At 41.5% G+C, this 22,558-nt stretch overlaps 2 long non-coding RNA genes across 2 annotated transcripts in view; one reads left to right on the top strand and one right to left on the bottom strand.

Moving 5' to 3' along the window:
- LOC126305480 (uncharacterized) overlaps positions 1–8,052 on the top strand; it is a 113,215-nt gene extending 105,163 nt beyond the window's left edge. Inside the window, exon 4 of the long non-coding RNA XR_007553525.1 lies at positions 6,362–8,052. This is a non-coding gene — a long non-coding RNA (uncharacterized LOC126305480). The remainder of the gene's footprint in view (positions 1–6,361) is intronic.
- Positions 8,053–13,433: 5,381 nt separating this feature from the next.
- Positions 13,434–22,558, bottom strand: part of LOC126305481 (uncharacterized) — a 23,920-nt gene continuing 14,795 nt past the window's right edge. The window contains exons 2-5 of the long non-coding RNA XR_007553526.1: positions 20,989–21,104; positions 20,703–20,803; positions 20,347–20,598; positions 13,434–13,556 (exon numbers count right to left, since the gene is read on the bottom strand). This is a non-coding gene — a long non-coding RNA (uncharacterized LOC126305481). The remainder of the gene's footprint in view (positions 13,557–20,346; positions 20,599–20,702; positions 20,804–20,988; positions 21,105–22,558) is intronic.

Genomic DNA, 22,558 nt, shown 5'->3' with positions numbered 1-22,558 from the left:
TCGTTTGAGTGATACCTTTGGCACTTATATTCATCAAATTCACAGTGGAGTAATGTATTTGATTCGTGAAATGTGGGTAAATGTTTGTTGTTTACAGCCAGTTAATCTGGTTGTATGGCCAGTAAGCAGATTCTCTATTCAATGGTCTTTTGGTGCAGATTGGACACCATATGCACTTTACTGAATAACGAATGTTCGGAAATCGATAAATTGTCTTGTTTAGCTAGCACCTTCATTTGCTTTGTATTTTCAAATATCTTATTTCATTGGTGATTAAAAATAAACAATGTGCTGCACAAATTATGGTACATGTTTCATACCTCTCATAAGGGAGATTCCGTTTAATGACTGCTATGTTTGTTCAACCATCGAGTGTGATTTTGTTGGATGGGAACCACCACTCCGAGCATTCTGACTATTGGAATTATTAGAAAGACTTTTTTTTTTTTTTTGCTAGGTGCTTATTTTGATTCTTCCCCTTATCACATATATTCATCAATTTCACAGTGGAATAATATATTTGAATTGTTAAATGTGGTTATGTGTTTTTTGTTTACAGCAGGGTCATCTGGTTGTATGGCCAGAAAGGAGATTCTTCATTCAATCGGTTTTTGGTGCAGATTGGACACCACATGCAACTTACTGAACACCGGTTGTTCAGAATTTGATACATCTTCTTGTTTTGGTATCTCCTTCATTTGCTTTATATTTTTAAAAATCTTATTTCAATGGTCACTAAAAATAGACAATGTGCTGCACAAATTGTAGTACATGTTTTTTCCCTCTCGACAGGGCGGTTCCGTTTCATGACTGCTATGTTTGTTCAGATATCGTGTGTGATTTTGTTGGATGAGAGTCACCACTCCGAGCGTTCTGACGATTGGAGTTACTAGAAATACTTCTTTCTTTTGCTAGGTGCTTCCTTTGATTGATACCTTTATCACTTATATTCATCAATTTCACAGTGGAGTAATTTATTTGGATCATGAAATGTGGGTAAATGTTTGTTGCTTACAGCAGCATCATCTGGATGTATGGCCAGAAAGCAGATTCTCCATTCAATGGGTTTTTGCTGCAGATTGGACAATACATGCACCTTACTGAACACAGGATGTTCAGAATATGAAAAATCTTCTTGTTTTGGTATCTCCTTCATATGCTTTATATTTTTAAAAATCTTATTTCAATGGTCACAAAAAATAGACAGTGTGCTAAACAGATTGTAGTACTTGTTTTGTACTTCTCAACTGGGAGATTCTGTTTCATGACTGCTATGTTTGTTCAAACATCGAGTGTGATTTTGTTGGATGGGAATCAGCACTCCGAGCGTTCTGACGATTGTAGTTATTAGATAGATTTTTTTTCCTTTTGCTAGGTGCTTCTTTTGATTGTTATCTTTTTCACTTATATTCACCAATTTCACAATGGATTAATGTATTTGAATCTTGAAGTGGTTTTATGTGTTTGTTGTTTACTGCAGGGTCATCTGGTTTTATGGCCAGAAAGCCGACTCCCCATTCAATGGGTTTTAGGTGCCATTTTACATCACATGCACCTTACTGAACACCAAATGTTCGGAATTTGATAAATCTTCTTGTTTTGGAATCTCCTTCATTTGCATTATATTTTTAAAAATGTTATTGGAATGGTAACTAAAAATAATCAGTGTGCTGCACCAATTGTGGTACATGTTTCTTCCCTCTCAATAGGGAGTTTTCGTTTCATGACTACGTTTGTTCTACCATCGAGTGTGATTTTGTTGGATAGGAACCACCACTCCGAGAATTGGATTTATAAGGAAAGACTTCTTTCTTTTGCTAGGTGCTTCTTTTGACTGATACCCTTATCACTTATATTTATCAATTTCACAGTGGAGTAACGGATTTGAACTGTGAAATTTGGTTAAGAATTTGTTCTTTACGGCAGGGTCATCTGGTGGTATGGCCTCAAAGCAGGTTATACAATCAATGGGTTTTTTTGCAGATGATGCACCACATGCACCTTACTGAATAATGGCTGTTCGGAATTTGATAAATCTTCTATTTTAGGTATCTCCTTCTTTTGCTTTATATTTTAAAAAATTTAATTCCAATGGTCACTAAAAATAATCAATGCATTGCAGAACTTGTGGTACATATTTCTTCTTTCTCAGCAGGGAGATTCCGTTTCATGACTGCTATGTTTGTTCTACCATCAAGTGTGATTTTGTTGAATGGGGACCACCACTCCAAACATTCTGACTAACAGAGTTATTAGGAAAGACTCTTTTGTTTTGCTGGGTGCTTCTTTTGATTGTTACCCTTATCACTTATGTTCTCCAATTTAACTGTGGAGTAATGTATTTGAATCATGAATCGTGGTTATGTGTTTCTTCTTTACAGCAGGGTCATCACTCATCAGAGGGCAATTGTGACACTGCTTTGTAATTATCTGCTGGATAAATTGAATAGGTTTGTGCAGTTTCCTTCCTCTGTGGCAGCTTTAGTCGTCTTGTTGCCAGTAAAGGAAGATTGTATCAAAAGAGAAGTTGTGACTAAGGAAGCTGGGATTATTTTTACTTCCCCCTTGTTTTGTCATTTTTTTTTATTTTTATTTTTATTTATTTATTTTTTTTTTTTTTTTTTTTCGTCATCAGTCTACTGACTGGTTTGATGCGGCCCGCCACGAATACCTTTCCTGTGCTAACATCTTCATCTCAGAGTAGCACTTGCAACCTACATCCTCAATTATTTGCTTGACATATTCCAATGTCTGTCTTCCTCTACAGTTTTTTTCCTCTAGAGCTCCCTCTAGTACCATGGAAGTCATTCCCTCATGTCTTAGCAGATGTCCTATCATCCTGTCGCTTCTCCTTATCAGTGTTTTCCACATATTCCTTTCCTCTCCAATTCTGTGTAGAATCTCCTCATTCCTTAACTTATCAGTCCACCTAATTTTCAACATTTGTCTATAGCACCACATTTCAAATGCTTCAATTCTCTTCTGTTCCGGTTTTCCCACAGTCCATGTTTCACTACCATACAATGCTGTACTCCAGACGTACATCCTCAGAAATTTTTTCCTGAAATTAAGGCCGGTATTTGACATTAGTAGACTTCTCTAGGCCAGAAATGCCTTTTTTACCATAGCGAGTCTGCTTTTGATGTTCTCCTTGCTCCGTCCGTCATTGATTATTTTACTGCCTAGGTAGCAGAATTCCTTAACTTCATTGACTTCGTGACCATCAATCCTGATGTTAAGTTTCTCGCTGTTCTCATTTCTACTATTTCTCATTACCTTCGTCTTTCTCCGATTTACTCTCAAACCATACTGTTTGCTCATTAGACTGTTCATTCCGTTCAGCAGATCATTTAATTCTTCTTCACTTTCACTCAGGATAGCAATGTCATCAGCGAATCATATCATTGATATCCTATCACCTTGTATTTTAATTCCACTCCTGAACCTTTCTTTTATTTCCATCATTGCTTCCTTGATGTACAGATTGAAGAGTAGGGGCGAAAGGCTACAGCCTTGTCTTACTCCCTTCTTAATACGGGCACTTCGTTCTTGATCATCCACTCTTATTATTCCTTCTTGGTTGTTTTACATATTGTATATGACCCTTCTCTCCCTATAGCTTACCCCTACTTTTTTCAGATTCTTGAACAGCTTGCACCATTTTATATTGTCGAACACTTTTTCCAGGTCGACAAATCCTATGAATGTGTTTTGATTTTTCTTTAGCCTTGCTTCCATTATTAGCTGTAACGTCAGAATTGCCTCTCTCGTGCCTTTACTTTTCCTAAAGCCAAACTGATCGTCACCTAGCAGATTCTCAACTTTCTTTTCCATTCTTCTGTATATTATTCTTGCAAGCAACTTTGATGCATGAGCTGTTACGCTGATTGTGCGATAATTCTCGCACTTGTCAGCTCTTGCCGTCTTTGGAATTGTGTGGATGATGCTTTTCCGAAAGTCAGATGGTACGTCGCGAGACTCATATATTCTACACACCAAGGTGAATAGTCGTTTTGTTGCCACTTCCCCTAATGATTTTAGAAATTCTGATGGAATGTTATCTATCCCTTCTGCCTTATTTGACCGTAAGTCCTCCAAAGCTCTTTTAAATTCCGATTCTAATACTGGATCCCCTATCTCTTCTAAATCGACTCCTGTTTCTTCTTCTATCACATCAGACAAATCTTCACCCTCATAGAGGCTTTCAATGTATTCTTTCCACCTATCTGCTCTCTCCTCTGCATTTAACAGTGGAATTCCCGTTGCACTCTTAATGTTACCACCGTTGCTTTTAATATCACCAAAGGTTGCTTTGACTTTTCTGTATGCTGAGTCTGTCCTTCTGACAATCCTATCTTTTTCGATGTCTTCACATTTTTCCTGCAGCCATTTCGTCTTAGCTTCCCTGCACTTCCTATTTATTTTATTCCTCAGCGACTTGTATTTCTGTATTCCTGATTTTCCTGGAACATGTTTGTACTACCTTCTTTCATCAATCAACTGAAGTATTTCTTCTGTTACCCATGCATTGGTTAGCACACTGAACTCGCATTCAGGAGGACGACGGTTCAATCCCGTCTCCAGCCATCCTGATTTAGGTTATCTGTGATTTCCCTAAATCGTTTCAGGCAGATGCCAGGATGGTTCCTTTGAAAGGGCACGGCCGATTTCCTTCCCAATCCTTCCCTAACCTGAGCTTCCACTCCGTCCCTAATGACCTTGTTGTCGACGGGGCGTTAAACACTAACCACCACCACCATCTGTTACCCATGGTTTCTTCGCAGCTACCTTCTTTGTACCTATGTTTTCCTTCACAACTTCTGTGATGGCCCTATTTAGAGACATCCATTCCTCTTCAACTGTGTTGCCTACTGCGCTATTCCTTATTGCTGTATCTATAGCGTTAGAGAACTTCAAACGTATCTCGTCATTCCTTAGAACTTCCGTATCCCACTTCTTAGCATATCGATTCTTCCTGACTAATGTCTTGAACTTCAGCCTACTCTTCATCACTACTATATTGTGATCTGAGTCTATATCTGTTCCTTGGTACGCCTTACAATCCAGTATCTGATTTCGGAATCTCTGTCTGACCATGATGTAATCTAATTGAAATCTTCACGTATCTCCCGGCCTTTTCCAAGTATACCTCCTCCTCTTGTGATTCTTGAACAGGGTATTCGTTATTACTAGCTGAAACTTGGTACAGAACTCAATTAGTCTTTCTCCTCTTTCATTCCTTGCCCCAAGCCCATATTCTCCTGTAACCTTTTCTTCTACTCCTTCCCCTACAACTGCATTCCAGTCGCCCATGACTATTAGATTTTTGTCCCCCTTTACATACTGCATTACCCTTTCAATATCCTCATACACTTTCTCTATCTGTTCATCTTCAGCTTGCGACGTCGGCACGTATACCTGAATTATCATTGTCGGTGTTGGTCTGCTGTCGATTCTGATTAGAACAACTCAGTCACTGAACTGTTCACAGTAACACACCCTCTGCCCTACCTTCCTATTCATAACGAATCCTACACCTGTTATACCATTTTCTGCTTGTCATATGCCTCCTTAAAATTCGTTTTTTCACTTTCAACTAATTACTATTGTCATTTGTGAATATAATCTGCATTTTCATAAAAGAGATAGGTTGGCCCTCAGTTTTAAAGAATTTAACACCAGGTCGAATTTTGTGTATGTAATTGATTTTCTAATTTATATTGAGTCTTCCTAGTTAGTCTCTTTTATTATAGGGCAAAATCAGTCATTTTTATGTAACTTGAATCCCATAATTCTATTGTTGACTTATAAACAAATATAAATCTTGTAATAATTGCAAACATTTGGAATATGAAATGCTAGTATTCGTAAAGTATCTATTTGGCTCTAGTTGGAAACATGTTAGCAAAGCCAGCCCTTAATTAATTCTGTGTTAATTAACAGATATGACAAAAGTATTGATTGATAAACTATATTTGTGAATTTCATGATTAAAACAAATAATTCGGCCTAACTCTTGTAGTAGAAGAATCTCTTAAAAAGTAGGAATTTTTAAAGGTATTCACTTAACTGATTAAATTAAATTTTAATCGCAATTTCTGTAAATTTAACTTTGAGGAATGTGTAATTTCAGTACCAATTATCGTGGTGATACATAAGAGTCATGAGACAGTCAGTCCATGGCCAAGTTTCAGACGAGGAAGCTGTGTTGGTTAGAATAACCACGATGCATCACCTTAACAGTGATGTAAGTGGTACAGTAAGAGGCCATGTGTTAAAGCAATGACAGTGTCTGTTTCATATGTACCTGATTATTTCAAAAGAACTATGAATTATTTGGTTATGTTTTTATTGCTTGTAGGTGTTCAACAGCATACTATTGTAGCAGTATGTGGATGTTTGCCTGGAAACTAGTAATGAGGCTTATGGGAAGTTATGCACTGCCCATATATAACCATGTATTATTGGGAGGTTGTGAAAAGTGAAAGTAGAAGACTGTGGAAGTAGAAGACTGTGCATCTGTCGGCTACATCATTTACAGTAGACAGTACTGCACATCCACCCCCTATGTTTTCAGCAAGTATGTCGACACTGAGGACAACAAAGTAGGCAAACCACAACAAAATGTCAGTTTACTTGCAGCACAGTTTAAACTATGTTGAAAAATGATTTGACTTTGAAGAAAGTGTCCACAGGACTTTCAAACCATTTTCACTGACAGTGAAACAGAGCTCATTTTCAGAATTTGTAGAAGTGATTTCTTGATATGAATTTCTTGTAGATAGGGATTTGATGTTTGAAGAATGTGTGTAGTTAAAGTACTTTCTCAAGCAAGAAGAGAAGAACTTTTTAAGATGAAATCTGATTTGTGGAAGGAATTTTTTTCATTGTTATGAAAACTGTGACAACTTCTTCAAACTTTTCCGTTTTGCTTCAGATGAGTTTTCAGCCTGATGATGAACACTTGGTGAGCTGAGATGCATCTTTTCCCAGCAGCAACATCAGAAGCTGAAATAATAATGAAGATGGTTTAGTGATTTACATGTCTCCAGTTTTGTTGCTTTCTTGATGATTAAGAAGAGAAGATTCTATGAAGGAGATTGAAAAGTGAGCAAAACTCTCAATAAGGTAAAAACAGTCTCACAGAGACTTCTGTTCAGTAGTAGATTATGATAAATATTCTGGTTAACGAAGTATCTGATTCAATTCATTTTGCAGCAATAATTGCAAACCTGCTGTTCAAAAATGGAAGCCTTTTGGATTGATATTTTGTTTGTGATAATTTGTTTGAAATTTCTTTCATTTTCTTTGATGTTTGAGAATATTCATTACATTATAAATTTCATTTTTTTCTTCAACTGTAAAATGGCATGTTTCACAATTTGAAATTATGCGGTTATGAAAATGCGTCATATCACTTCTCTGTCAAATAGAAACTGTTATAATTTTTCATAAAGACCAGAACAGTTCCTGAAGTTAATATTGTAAAAATGTGTCTTCGATGCTTTGCACCAGTGACTTGAGTTGTGCTATCTTTGTTAACTTTCTCAATAGTTTTAGTGACTTGATGTCACATGGAACCAAGTGCAGTTTTATCTGTTGGACTGAGTAATGTGAACTCAGTGTATATCATGAACTGTAATTTGTTTTTACAATTCTGCAACTTTGAAATCAGTGTCCATTTAAAAGTGACTCTTTTTACCCAGTTGCCAAAGCTTTAGAAATGTGTTGTTAATTGTTGATTACATTTGGAGAATTGGGCTTAGCAAAAACTAAATGTTCTTTCATGTGCAAGTCAAGATATTAACTGAAACTATATGACCTAGAGCCCACAATGAATTGTAGTGGTAAATATATTTGGATGGTGAGCTGAGCCACAAAATACTTCAGATCATGTCAATGATTGTTAATACTGTTTTCTAGGTTATGCAACAAATGTCATTAGAACTCTATTCTACAGTGTCATATCCCAACGTTACACTTCAGACAGTTCTGACAACAAAATGTTACAGCTTTAATTACATCATTTCAATAACTTCTTGTTGTTTGGAGTGAGGAACAGGACTCTTAGAAGAACATAGGAAATAATGCTTAGAGAGAAATAATATAGCTCTTGAGATTAGCTGATGATTTCAGAGGCAGGAAAGGACTTGGAAGATAAGTTGAATGGAATGGAAGGGATAAAAATCATACATTGTTGACATTCCTACCTGGAATTTCTGTTGGTTGTTTTAAAATGGTAAAATTCCACCAACCACCATGTTGCCCCCTGCCAGTGGTGTAATGTGATGCAGCATGGAGGGGCAACTGGTCAGCACACCTCTCTCCTGGCATTTTTTGACTGTGGAGCCACTTCTAATCAGTCAAGCAGCTCCTCAGCTAGCCTCACAAGACTGAGTGCATTCTGTACCAGTCACCCCCCACCAAGGAAAAATCGCTGGCAGTACCAGCAATCGAACCCAGGTCTGCCAAATGGCAGTTAGTTGTCTGGTACAGCTAAGGAGGCAGACAATGGAATGGATAGTGTGTTAAAGAGCAGTTCTAAGATCGAACATAAGACAAGGTTAAAGGAATGTAGTCAAGTTGAATCAGGAGATGTGGAGGAAATTACGAGGGATGATCAAAACATTTCCATTTGAAAGCTGTACGAGGAGGGGTCGAAAAGCTTCTACCCTAACAAATAAAGAATGACAGAAATTTCATAAAATCAATTCATTTGTCTATATAATACCTGTGTACACTAATAGACTTGAAGGCATGCTCAGATAACTTCTGCAAACCATTCAAATAAAAGGTCTTTGATTTCAAGTCGAACAAAGCATCAGTCACTGCATCATCATCCTTTGAGGTATTTTTTTAGGTTTGAGAAAAGGAAAAAGTCTGAAACAGTCAGATCTGGAGAATATGGCAGGTGATGTAAGAATTCGAACCCGCAGTCACGCAGAGTTTCCAATGTTGCAAGGTCTTTGTGCACCGGTGCATTGTCCTGATGCTAAAGATTTTAGTGAGCCAATTTTCCACACCTTGTTTTCTTTATCTCTTCTCTCAAATGGCACAGGAGGATGTAACAGTATAAAGCATTGATAGTAGCAACCTTTAGCAAGTAATCCACCATAATTACCCCCATTTGCACTACAGAAGACCAGTGCCATCACCGTACCAGCTGACTTTTGCATGTGGAATATTTTGTGTGAAGGATGTTTTCATTGTTCTGTCTCAGGATCAAAGTGGTGAACACACATTTTATCTATTGTGACATACCTTGCAAGAAATCCATCTTCATTCACTTCAAATTGGCGGATGATTTCTTCACAACACTGCACGTCTTCCTGTATCTCACCTGCACTCGAGTCTTTGTGGACCCACTGAGATGAAACTTTCAGCATTCCCAAAATATCCACAACAGTGTCATGAGCACACCCATGGGAGATTCCAAATGTGGTTTCAATGTCCTGCAAAACTGTATCGTGAATTGTAGTCTCTGTTTCATGAGTGGGAGGCTCTCCGTTCCTTGGTGCTTCTCTCGCATGCATTCTTCTGTGTTTGAAGTCAGACGCCCAGTTTTTCTCTGTTGCACACGACAGAACACTGTTCATAAGTGTATTCTGCGTGTCCTCCACAATTTCCTTGGACATCATTCCCTTTAAATGAAGGTATTCAACCACTACACTGTTCTTGATTCTGCCAATATCCACCACTTTGCTTACACTACAGTATACAATGCATCTTAGTGGCTACACTAATGAAGGTGGAGCTGCGACATTTGACTTGCGTACCCATAAAGTGTCACCATAAAAGTAGGTGGTGGTGGTGTTTGTGTGAGACATTACAGTAACTATCTGGGGCTAGAAACTTTTCAGCCACCCCTCATATGCCAATCGGGTAAAGTTATGATGAGAACTGAGGCAATCCTACCAGTGCACCAGGTTGAAGATGCCCATTTGTAGAACACTATGTCGTGCTTTGTCAAGAAGTCCATCACTGCTTGCTGCACACCCTCTTGCAACAGGAGTCATTGATCCTTCAAAACAAGAGATGTGAAATTCTCAAGTGAATCATTATGTTGCTTTATGACATCACATCACAAACAAAGGCATGATAAGCACACAGGTAGAGATCAGGACTGTAGGGTGGCTACTCGAGTGTCTCCCACTTTAGCTGGTGTCTGCATTATGGGGATGTGTATTATCCAACTTGATGCACCATTGCACAATGGTGGTTTTCAATACAATTGCTGCTTCATACACATTCTTCAATGTATGATGGATGTCTACCAGTGTTTGCCCTCCAGCAGTTGAGAAAAGAACAACAGTATGTGATCCTGTTTGGACATATTTGGTAATAACACTGCCATAGTTCCAATTTCTACATTTACTACATGCACTTCAGAAAGGCACAAATGCCACACATTGCTTACATGTCAGTGCTTCTGTAATCACAATGGAGTCATGCTACATTGCTTTTACTCTGTGGCAACACCCTTCAATGGGAAGTTTTTGATTGTCCATTATATGAGTTTTGTCCGGAAAATATGTATAAAAGTTGAATAATGTCTTCATGTTACAGGTTGCAATCACCACCAGATGGGACTACTGCTGTACTCAATCCCATCAACACTCAGTTTGAGTCAGAGCAGTCTGCATGAAGGTGGGAGTGTGCAGCAGCTTGTGTTCTTATAGACCGTAGATTGACAGTCAGAATGATTGCTGATGAGCTGTCAATCCCTAAAACAATCATTCTCAAAAACTTGAAATGAAGAAATTATGTGCAAAAATTGTACTAAAGCTCTTGACGCCGGAAAAGAAAGCAAAGAGGGTTGAGTGCTGTGTGGATTCGTTGGACGCATAGGAATGAGGGGACTTTCTCAACCGAGTAAAGGTAAACTCTGTCCATCGGCCACCGTGTCATCATTTGCCAATGATGTCCATCACACCACTATGCTGCCTGTGCAGTTTTCTTGACCTCGAGCCCTGCTTGCTTGAGTAGCTCCTCAGTTGGTATCACAAGGGTGAATTTACACTGTTCCAATCCTCTCACCCAGAAAAATCCCTGGCAGTACAGGGAATCTAAACCTGCATCCTCCCCATGATAGGCAGCAGCAGTGAACACTAAGTTACAGAGGTAGTCAATAAGTGGATAGATGACTACTACTGGTACTAGATACCCTCTGCGCTGCACCTAGAGGTGGCTTATGGAATAATTATGCAGTTACAGATCAAATTACTAGGGACATAGTACTGAAAGAAATTTTCAGCACAACATGAGTAAAAGAAGGAACTGGTTGATAAGCATACCCTGATGCATCAAGGAATCATCAATTTGTTATTGGTGGGATTTGAGTGATAGGAGGAAAAACTGTTGAGGGGGGAAATACAGTAAGCAGGTTCAAGTAGATGAAGGCTTGCATATGATAGACTAGCATAGAGAGCTGCATCAAACCAGTCTTTGGACTGAAGACCACGAAAACAAAAACAGTTGGCTGTGTGTAGGAATTTTCTGTGGTCAGGAAAGCAATGAGAAACAATTTTCTGATAAAGGAAAGTGCAAAAACTATACATTAATGTGGTGTAAAATGTTTCTTGAGCTGTTTATGAAGCCAGAGAAATCTTATATTAGTTCTTTTGGCATAAAAAAAATCTGTACAGGATGATGCAACCTGCAATGCCTACAAATGTCATGGGCAAGATTTTCAATTCTCTCACTACTAATCCTACATAAAAAATGAATAGGATCTTTTTTGTGGGAAATTTAATGTAGGCTTTTTTTTTGGGGGGGGGGATACATTTTTGCTACAGGCCCAAATGCATTTTTCTTTTGTAACACAAAAAGATTCTGTTCATTGTTTTTTCAGGACTAACAGTGTGCATGTAGGGAGAAGAGAAGATGTTGAAGGTTCCATAAAACTTTATGGCAGGGGCAGCTGAACAACCCTGTGTATGATCAAGAAAATTCAACAACATTCTTAACACACCTCATGGTCAAACATGGCTGCTGATAGGAAACAGGAGGTTCATATTGGCTTTGTGTATCCCCATTATGTGACTGCAGTAAAGAAGAGGGTGTGGGATGTTCTCTTTCAACTTTTATACCCACATTGGTGAGCCAAAAGACATTAAAATATACAAGGCATGCCAGAATAGTAAGGTCTCATGAAAACATTTCTTCAGACCAAAATTTGTTTTTGAGAAATACTCTTTTTTTTTTTTACACAACAGCCACCATTATTCAGACATTTGTCATAGCAGTAAGCCAACTTTTCTATGCCCTCTTCATACAAAGATACCACCAGTGAAGACATCCAATACTGTTCATATTTTCTTGCATCATCATTGGTGTTGAACTAAAAGTGGTAGTCAGAAGATGTGAGATCAAGACTGATTAACAGGTGGTCGAACTGTTCCCAACTCAATTGTTTAGTAAGGTTTTCAGTGCCACCAGCAGAAATGAAATGTGATGTCATGAAGCAACATACTGATTCAATTGAGAATTTCGCATCTTTTGTTTTGAATAGTGTGATGGAGTTCTAGTTCTATTGGTGTTTTTGCAGTATCATACTGCTTTCATGGTTTCAGCTCTGCGAAGGTAATGTGAATCAAGGACAAAGGTACTTTCTGAGTTACCTTAGTCAAGCTCCAACCCTTCTGTCCTGTACAGCTACTTGCTTTTATCCTGAGGTGGTTACTCTCAGGCCTGCTTGGGCTTGAAGCTGGTTCATTAGAAATTAAGCTGCTCCTAAAAAATTGTGTATATTGTGTAAAAAATATCTACATTTACAAAGAATTTGTCGTGTCAGAGGAGATAGAGATGTTAGTAATGGTCGAGATATGGAGTGACTAATGACAGTGCATTCAGCTGAACTGGTAACCAGTGCTTCATATACCAACATCGTCTCCCCCTATTAAAAAACAAATTTAGAGGCAGTCACATGAAAAAGCTTTTTCTCTCCTAAACACTTGAAAAGTGTGTGTATGTATTTTTTGTTTTAATGCACCCTGTATATGAAAAGAGCTGTCACCATACGTACACTGCTTACATGCTGTTGATTTGCACACAGATTTATGGTTGTTCCACTGGAAAGCTTACCAAGACATTTACAGCATAAAACCAATACCTGCTTGTATTTTAAAAATGTACACAGCTGAAAGGTAGTACTACATTTTTAAATGTGTAATTATAATATTCATGTAACTGATATTATTTAATGATAAGGCTTCTGGGATAAGCTATGAAGTAATCACTCCATGCTGTACAGAAAAACAAAGGAACCAACAAAATTAAGAAGAACATTAGATTTTTTTAAAATTCATCTACCTTTTACAGAAAAGAACATTAAACTTCAACCATAAATGTTTCATAGGCATGTTACTACATTAACAAACAGTGCATTATAATTTGTGACCAGAGTGTCTGTGGGTTCGGTGTTCAGCAGGAGGCAAAACCTTGTCAGTGGTCTCGCTGTGAGACTCGAATGCATTCTAACCCCCGTGCTTACATTACTGGGTTTTGAGAGAACTGTCAGGAGGCGGCAGTGTTCTGCTTGGTAGGTTGTGCAGGTCCTGAAACACACAAAGTGTTTAAAAAGTTATTATTGGGACAGTAATGCATTAACTCACTAGAAACAGCTGTCAGGTAGGACCACTGTACTGAATAACAACCAGAAGCATTTCTATAAGTAATGTATATGACTGCAGCTTATGGAAACTATAAGAACACCAGTTCAAAATTCCTTTCTTACCTGCAGGATAGATTATAGCACAACCTAGATTAAGTATATTCTTTGCGGCTGTTTACAACTGTATATGCAGAAAATTGGAACACTCATTTCATGTTATTCAACAGAACAACCAAAGGAAATAGAAAATCTAGCAGAATAAATTACTCCACAAAATTCAATTCACATCACGTCACTGTAGAAATGAAACACCAGAAAACATTAACAAAACTGTATATAAAAAAGCTGAAATTTCCAGGAAGCCGACAATTACAAGCAATACTCTTCTTGCTAAGTGTTAAGAAGAATGTTTTAGCATGTGATTGAAGATAAAACGAAACAAAAATTGTAAAGTCGACACGTCGAAATAAATCGATATCTCGAAATAAATCGATATCTCGAAATAAATCGATATCTCGAAATAAATCGATATCTCGAAATATATCGATATCTCGAAATATATCGATATCTCGAAATAAATCGATATCTCGAAATAAATCGATATCTCGAAATAAATCGATATCTCGAAATAAATCGATATCTCGAAATAAATCGATATCTCGAAATATATCGATATCTCGAAATATATCGATATCTCGAAATATATCGATATCTCGAAATATATCGATATCTCGAAATATATCGATATCTCGAAATATATCGATATCTCGAAATATATCGATATCTCGAAATATATCGATATCTCGAAATATATCGATATCTCGAAATATATCGATATCTCGAAATATATCGATATCTCGAAATATATCGATATCTCGAAATATATCGATATCTCGAAATATATCGATATCTCGAAATATATCGATATCTCGAAATATATCGATATCTCGAAATATATCGATATCTCGAAATATATCGATATCTCGAAATATATCGATATCTCGAAATATATCGATATCTCGAAATATATCGATATCTCGAAATAAATCGATATCTCGAAATAAATCGATATCTCGAAATAAATCGATATCTCGAAATAAATCGATATCTCGAAATAAATCGATATCTCGAAATAAATCGATATCTCGAAATAAATCGATATCTCGAAATAAATCGATATCTCGAAATATATCGATATCTCGAAATAAATCGATATCTCGAAATAAATCGATATCTCGAAATATATCGATATCTCGAAATATATCGATATCTCGAAATATATCGATATCTCGAAATATATCGATATCTCGAAATATATCGATATCTCGAAATATATCGATATCTCGAAATATATCGATATCTCGAAATATATCGATATCTCGAAATATATCGATATCTCGAAATATATCGATATCTCGAAATATATCGATATCTCGAAATATATCGATATCTCGAAATATATCGATATCTCGAAATATATCGATATCTCGAAATATATCGATATCTCGAAATATATCGATATCTCGAAATATATCGATATCTCGAAATATATCGATATCTCGAAATATATCGATATCTCGAAATATATCGATATCTCGAAATAAATCGATATCTCGAAATAAATCGATATCTCGAAATAAATCGATATCTCGAAATATATCGATATCTCGAAATATATCGATATCTCGAAATATATCGATATCTCGAAATAAATCGATATCTCGAAATAAATCGATATCTCGAAATAAATCGATATCTCGAAATAAATCGATATCTCGAAATATATCGATATCTCGAAATATATCGATATCTCGAAATATATCGATATCTCGAAATATATCGATATCTCGAAATATATCGATATCTCGAAATATATCGATATCTCGAAATATATCGATATCTCGAAATATATCGATATCTCGAAATATATCGATATCTCGAAATATATCGATATCTCGAAATATATCGATATCTCGAAATATATCGATATCTCGAAATATATCGATATCTCGAAATATATCGATATCTCGAAATAAATCGATATCTCGAAATATATCGATATCTCGAAATATATCGATATCTCGAAATAAATCGATATCTCGAAATAAATCGATATCTCGAAATAAATCGAAATAAATCGTTTTTTTTCGATACACTAATTTGTCAACGCGCGCCGACCTCGGGAAACGCGCGCCGACCTCGGGAAACGCGCGCCGACCTCGGGAAACGCGCGCCGACCTCGGGAAACGCGCGCCGACCTCGGGAAACGCGCGCCGACCTCGGGAAACGCGCGCCGACCTCGGGAAACGCGCGCCGACCTCGGGAAACGCGCGCCGACCTCGGGAAACGCGCGCCGACCTCGGGAAACGCGCGCCGACCTCGGGAAACGCGCGCCGACCTCGGGAAACGCGCGCCGACCTCGGGAAACGCGCGCCGACCTCGGGAAACGCGCGCCGACCTCGGGAAACGCGCGCCGACCTCGGGAAACGCGCGCCGACCTCGGGAAACGCGCGCCGACCTCGGGAAACGCGCGCCGACCTCGGGAAACGCGCGCCGACCTCGGGAAACGCGCGCCGACCTCGGGAAACGCGCGCCGACCTCGGGAAACGCGCGCCGACCTCGGGAAACGCGCGCCGACCTCGGGAAACGCGCGCCGACCTCGGGAAACGCGCGCCGACCTCGGGAAACGCGCGCCGACCTCGGGAAACGCGCGCCGACCTCGGGAAACGCGCGCCGACCTCGGGAAACGCGCGCCGACCTCGGGAAACGCGCGCCGACCTCGGGAAACGCGCGCCGACCTCGGGAAACGCGCGCCGACCTCGGGAAACGCGCGCCGACCTCGGGAAACGCGCGCCGACCTCGGGAAACGCGCGCCGACCTCGGGAAACGCGCGCCGACCTCGGGAAACGCGCGCCGACCTCGGGAAACGCGCGCCGACCTCGGGAAACGCGCGCCGACCTCGGGAAACGCGCGCCGACCTCGGGAAACGCGCGCCGACCTCGGGAAACGCGCGCCGACCTCGGGAAACGCGCGCCGACCTCGGGAAACGCGCGCCGACCTCGGGAAACGCGCGCCGACCTCGGGAAACGCGCGCCGACCTCGGGAAACGCGCGCCGACCTCGGGAAACGCGCGCCGACCTCGGGAAACGCGCGCCGACCTCGGGAAACGCGCGCCGACCTCGGGAAACGCGCGCCGACCTCGGGAAACGCGCGCCGACCTCGGGAAACGCGCGCCGACCTCGGGAAACGCGCGCCGACCTCGGGAAACGCGCGCCGACCTCGGGAAACGCGCGCCGACCTCGGGAAACGCGCGCCGACCTCGGGAAACGCGCGCCGACCTCGGGAAACGCGCGCCGACCTCGGGAAACGCGCGCCGACCTCGGGAAACGCGCGCCGACCTCGGGAAACGCGCGCCGACCTCGGGAAACGCGCGCCGACCTCGGGAAACGCGCGCCGACCTCGGGAAACGCGCGCCGACCTCGGGAAACGCGCGCCGACCTCGGGAAACGCGCGCCGACCTCGGGAAACGCGCGCCGACCTCGGGAAACGCGCGCCGACCTCGGGAAACGCGCGCCGACCTCGGGAAACGCGCGCCGACCTCGGGAAACGCGCGCCGACCTCGGGAAACGCGCGCCGACCTCGGGAAACGCGCGCCGACCTCGGGAAACGCGCGCCGACCTCGGGAAACGCGCGCCGACCTCGGGAAACGCGCGCCGACCTCGGGAAACGCGCGCCGACCTCGGGAAACGCGCGCCGACCTCGGGAAACGCGCGCCGACCTCGGGAAACGCGCGCCGACCTCGGGAAACGCGCGCCGACCTCGGGAAACGCGCGCCGACCTCGGGAAACGCGCGCCGACCTCGGGAAACGCGCGCCGACCTCGGGAAACGCGCGCCGACCTCGGGAAACGCGCGCCGACCTCGGGAAACGCGCGCCGACCTCGGGAAACGCGCGCCGACCTCGGGAAACGCGCGCCGACCTCGGGAAACGCGCGCCGACCTCGGGAAACGCGCGCCGACCTCGGGAAACGCGCGCCGACCTCGGGAAACGCGCGCCGACCTCGGGAAACGCGCGCCGACCTCGGGAAACGCGCGCCGACCTCGGGAAACGCGCGCCGACCTCGGGAAACGCGCGCCGACCTCGGGAAACGCGCGCCGACCTCGGGAAACGCGCGCCGACCTCGGGAAACGCGCGCCGACCTCGGGAAACGCGCGCCGACCTCGGGAAACGCGCGCCGACCTCGGGAAACGCGCGCCGACCTCGGGAAACGCGCGCCGACCTCGGGAAACGCGCGCCGACCTCGGGAAACGCGCGCCGACCTCGGGAAACGCGCGCCGACCTCGGGAAACGCGCGCCGACCTCGGGAAACGCGCGCCGACCTCGGGAAACGCGCGCCGACCTCGGGAAACGCGCGCCGACCTCGGGAAACGCGCGCCGACCTCGGGAAACGCGCGCCGACCTCGGGAAACGCGCGCCGACCTCGGGAAACGCGCGCCGACCTCGGGAAACGCGCGCCGACCTCGGGAAACGCGCGCCGACCTCGGGAAACGCGCGCCGACCTCGGGAAACGCGCGCCGACCTCGGGAAACGCGCGCCGACCTCGGGAAACGCGCGCCGACCTCGGGAAACGCGCGCCGACCTCGGGAAACGCGCGCCGACCTCGGGAAACGCGCGCCGACCTCGGGAAACGCGCGCCGACCTCGGGAAACGCGCGCCGACCTCGGGAAACGCGCGCCGACCTCGGGAAACGCGCGCCGACCTCGGGAAACGCGCGCCGACCTCGGGAAACGCGCGCCGACCTCGGGAAACGCGCGCCGACCCCGGGAAACGCGCGCCGACCTCAATATTACAGGTAATTCATTTACAGTAATCAACATGTACTGCACAATGAGAAGAGACTGTCAACCTCAGCACTTTGAAGTAGTGCACAGCCAGGATGAGAGAGGTTGCATTGCTGTTTCTAATCCTCTGGTGCTTCAGCTGCATAATCCATAACTGCCTCGAATGAGAATGGCAGGAATGAATATACTGCAGCAGTATAGAACTTAATCGATCTCAACCCTGCACAGAAAATAACGAGGCACTATTATTTCTTATCATTCTCACCAAACTACAGAAGCCTGTAATGGACATTATGACGATGTCACCACCTTCACCAGTGAAAGTTCTTAGTAGCAATTGAGACAAGAGAAGGTGGCCAGTTATTAATTTGTTTTTCAAAAGTCATTTCATTGTATATGGGAATACTCAGTGGACATCTTTAACTATCATAATGTACTATCTAAAAGATGTCAACTTTGCAGACTATATGTATAATCAGAGCTTTGTCTTTTCCATTCAAAGTTTGTTTATAATGGTATCAAGGGACTCAGATCCACTGGGCATTTAGAGCAACCTGCTTTAAACAACATCAGCAGGCAGTAGGCACAGTATTTGACTGTCTGTTCTCCTCCTTATGTTGGCAGTATGCTTGTTTCTCACAAAAAAAATGCTTGAATGGGGGGTCAAAACCAATACAACCAGTACAAGCCTCAGACTGCAGCACAGGATCTGTGCTTCATTTCTCTGGAAGGTGGCTGGATGTCAACTTTCCCTCCAATGACTTCACAGCACTCATTACACTGGCATCTTACTAGCATATAAATAAACTTGATGGAAGTACGCTGCAGCCTTACACCTGAAGGTGACTGGCATACTTCCTCAGTGCCAACACCATTTAGTGTAACACACATCTGTTCATCCTCTAATGTCACAGCATCAAAGGCATGTTTTTTAAAATGTTCTCATGACAGTTGCGTATCATGCACATGCACTACCCCCACAGACACAGTCAAAAATTGATAAACATTTTTACATTGCTTCACAGTCAATATAAATAGATTATTTTGTCTTTTTTTCAACCTCTAGATGGGCAGTGTCGAATATTTAAACATTTAATTTATAAATATAAAAGTCACATACACAGAAAATCTTGAGTGGAAAAAGAATGATACAAAGTGAAAAAAAAGAATACAAATGAAAAATTTTACTCAGTGATTAACAAGTTGTGACAAAGGAAAAAATTTAGATTTAAAACCATTAATGGAATAAAAGTAATAAAGACATTGACAAAAATTTAGCGCCATTATTAGTTTCAAACCTACAACCTTACCCTATGTGTTATGCCATGTAACAAGCCAATATACTATTATATTTTAATTCTATTGAGTGTCACATAAAATTCCGATTTTTTCCATTGATTACTCCCAGAATAGGTCCCACAGGGGTGAGTGACTAACTTAACTTACATCATCATACAGATTGTTTCACTAACAGTCAATCTCACCTCTGAGGATCTCTCCTTTTAAGTGCTCATCTACTGCCGAATGCCCCTATTACACAATGATGGGACACCTATACTCTTTCTGCTCACTGTACATGTCCACTAAATATGAAATTATACTGAAAGTAACGGTACTGACCAAATTCCACAATCTGTATTAAATACTTTAACAAAATTAAATACCTGGTTTGATTTAAGTTTGTTGAAATTAAACATGGAAAAGAATGAGTTAATGAGTAAATCAAAACAAGCAATATTATATCTAGGACAGCCACAGAAACCAGGATTTACAATTTATTACTTTCAGTGGCACCTCTATGAAATATAATTTTTCCTACTCTATATTTAAAATATATTGCCATAGTGCAATAAATTATTTGAAAAACAAGTAAAAGATAACCACATATACTTACAGGCATGCACCAGTGACAGTGCCCAAAGTCACAGATACAAGGCAGCGTGAGAGCCTAGCACGTACTCCATCGTGTGGATGCCCTGATGGATGAAGATTTCTCCCAGGTCGTGGTCTTCACTGCTCTGCAGCACGGGAGCCCCATCTTTACTGTCCTTGGTGTGCTGTCCCTGACATCGATCCCACCTCCGCATCCATGCCATTCTCTGCAGGTACGGGATGGCTTGAAAGTTGGGGAAAGTCAGAAGATTGTCTGTTAAATGAAAGAGCAAACTGACTCAACACAGTATCATCTCCTGCGAGATATTTACCCTCAAATGTGTCAAAACATTGCAGGGGGTACAGACTATTACTCACCAGTTGGTGGGCTTTGCGGTCATTATCGAAACATTGGGTTTTGCAAGAAGTATCCAAGGCACACACAGTAGGGCAAGAACAAAGAACCTCTGCAAGCCTTTCTGCAATACAGAAGAAAGACAAAATTATGCAATACTAAAAGTAATGGAAAAATGCGAAACTGGTGAAATTACTTTCCAGAATAAGTTGTTTCAAAACACACATTAAAACTATTTGAGGTAAGACTAATGATAATGTAGAGAGAAACCAAACATATTCAATGAAACATTTTTCCACTCTTGCTCACCTGTCCACTGTACATGAACTCATCACAACCTTTTGGAGGAACAATACCTTTGAACAATACCATATTGATGAAAGTGATTGAAACTGATGGTGCACACGCAGGGCCTGATGTGAAACCTGAAAAAAGAAAAGTTGTGTTTAGTCATCTATCAAATCACAAGCTATAAATTCATTCTAATGCTCCGAAAGTGAAAGCCAAGACGACTTTAACAAAACCTCCACTAATCACAAATGCTGTCTACTATAGAAGAAGTTTAAAATGCCAAAAATTTAATACTCACAAAATGTCAGTTCATAGTTCACCCATTTGACAAACATCAAGATACATGTGAAGAGGAACAAGAAGATAAAAAAAATTATGTCAGACAAACTTGCATATGATAATGGAATTTTTGAAATATCTGGAGAGCAGAAATGGAGCCATGTAAATAAAGTTGCCTTATCATCACCTGTTTAATAAACACTGAGTCAATACTCTATTGTAAAACAAATATGAGAGTCATATGTGAATTACTCAAATGGACGCTGATGAAAACATCAAAATTAACACATGTACACTATATACCAAAAGGAAAATTCAGTTCAGAAAATCACCAAAACATAGCTTCAGCTGGCAAAATACAAAGTACTGCCGATGGATAAACTTAAAAGAATGGGAAACTATTTCAAGTGTGGGGAACATACGAGTTCCTTCATTAGAGATGAAAGTGGCGTTAGGTTGGGAAGGCTGGAAAGGAGTGGCAACTTGCTCAGACCCACCTATTGTAAGTATGATAGGAGGCAGAGATGAAAGATGTTTGACAAAGTAGGAAGTCAAAGGTAGGCACTACAGCAGCATCATATAGAAGGGATAGTGTGAAAATCCAACACTACTACTCACTCTTACCTGCTTTCTCACTAACCTTTGTTTCATCTTTTTCTCAACAGCTAGGTCGTTCACAACCTGGCCTCAGACACTAACCTCACTTCAACTATGTCCGCCCCACCTAACTGCTCTCCTAAAGAAAGTATACAGAAGTTCTGGAAGTGTGTGTCTTTCTTCTTCTTCAAGTGCTTCTATCAGTGATACTCAGAATTTCATCATCAGAAAGTAAGTGCAAGGTTGGATCAAATATATATCGAAATCTTTGTTTTGTGTGCCTTTTTGTAAACAGGGAGTGGTGCGATCTCTCCTTGTTGCTTTGGTTTCCAATGGCTGTTCTCCACAGCTAGATTGACTGAAGAAACAGTAACGTCAGAGCAAAAGGTAGTGTCCTATGTTGCACAACACGTAATAAAGTTTGTCATAATAAAGGTTGTAAAACTGTTCAACTTTTTGGAAGGACTTGCAGCACAGTTCGGAGACTACACCCTGAGAAAGACTGAAGAGTATGCATGGCACAAACATTTGTATCAGAACAACAAGCAATTGAGAAGGAAATTCGTCAACTTCGCACAAGGACTACCATGACAACATCCACGCTGTTTCTTTGTCAGTTGACCTCACAGAAAAGTAATTTTGTGGATATGAATTTTTCTGAAGCTTAAATAAATTTAAGACAATTCTGGTTTATATTCAATTAACTCTCTTA

This window comes from Schistocerca gregaria, unplaced genomic scaffold, assembly GCF_023897955.1.
Source record: "Schistocerca gregaria isolate iqSchGreg1 unplaced genomic scaffold, iqSchGreg1.2 ptg000317l, whole genome shotgun sequence".
Taxonomy (NCBI): Eukaryota; Metazoa; Arthropoda; class Insecta; order Orthoptera; family Acrididae; genus Schistocerca; species Schistocerca gregaria.
Note: the sequence above shows the minus strand (reverse complement) of the source record. Positions and strands in the feature narration are given on the sequence as shown.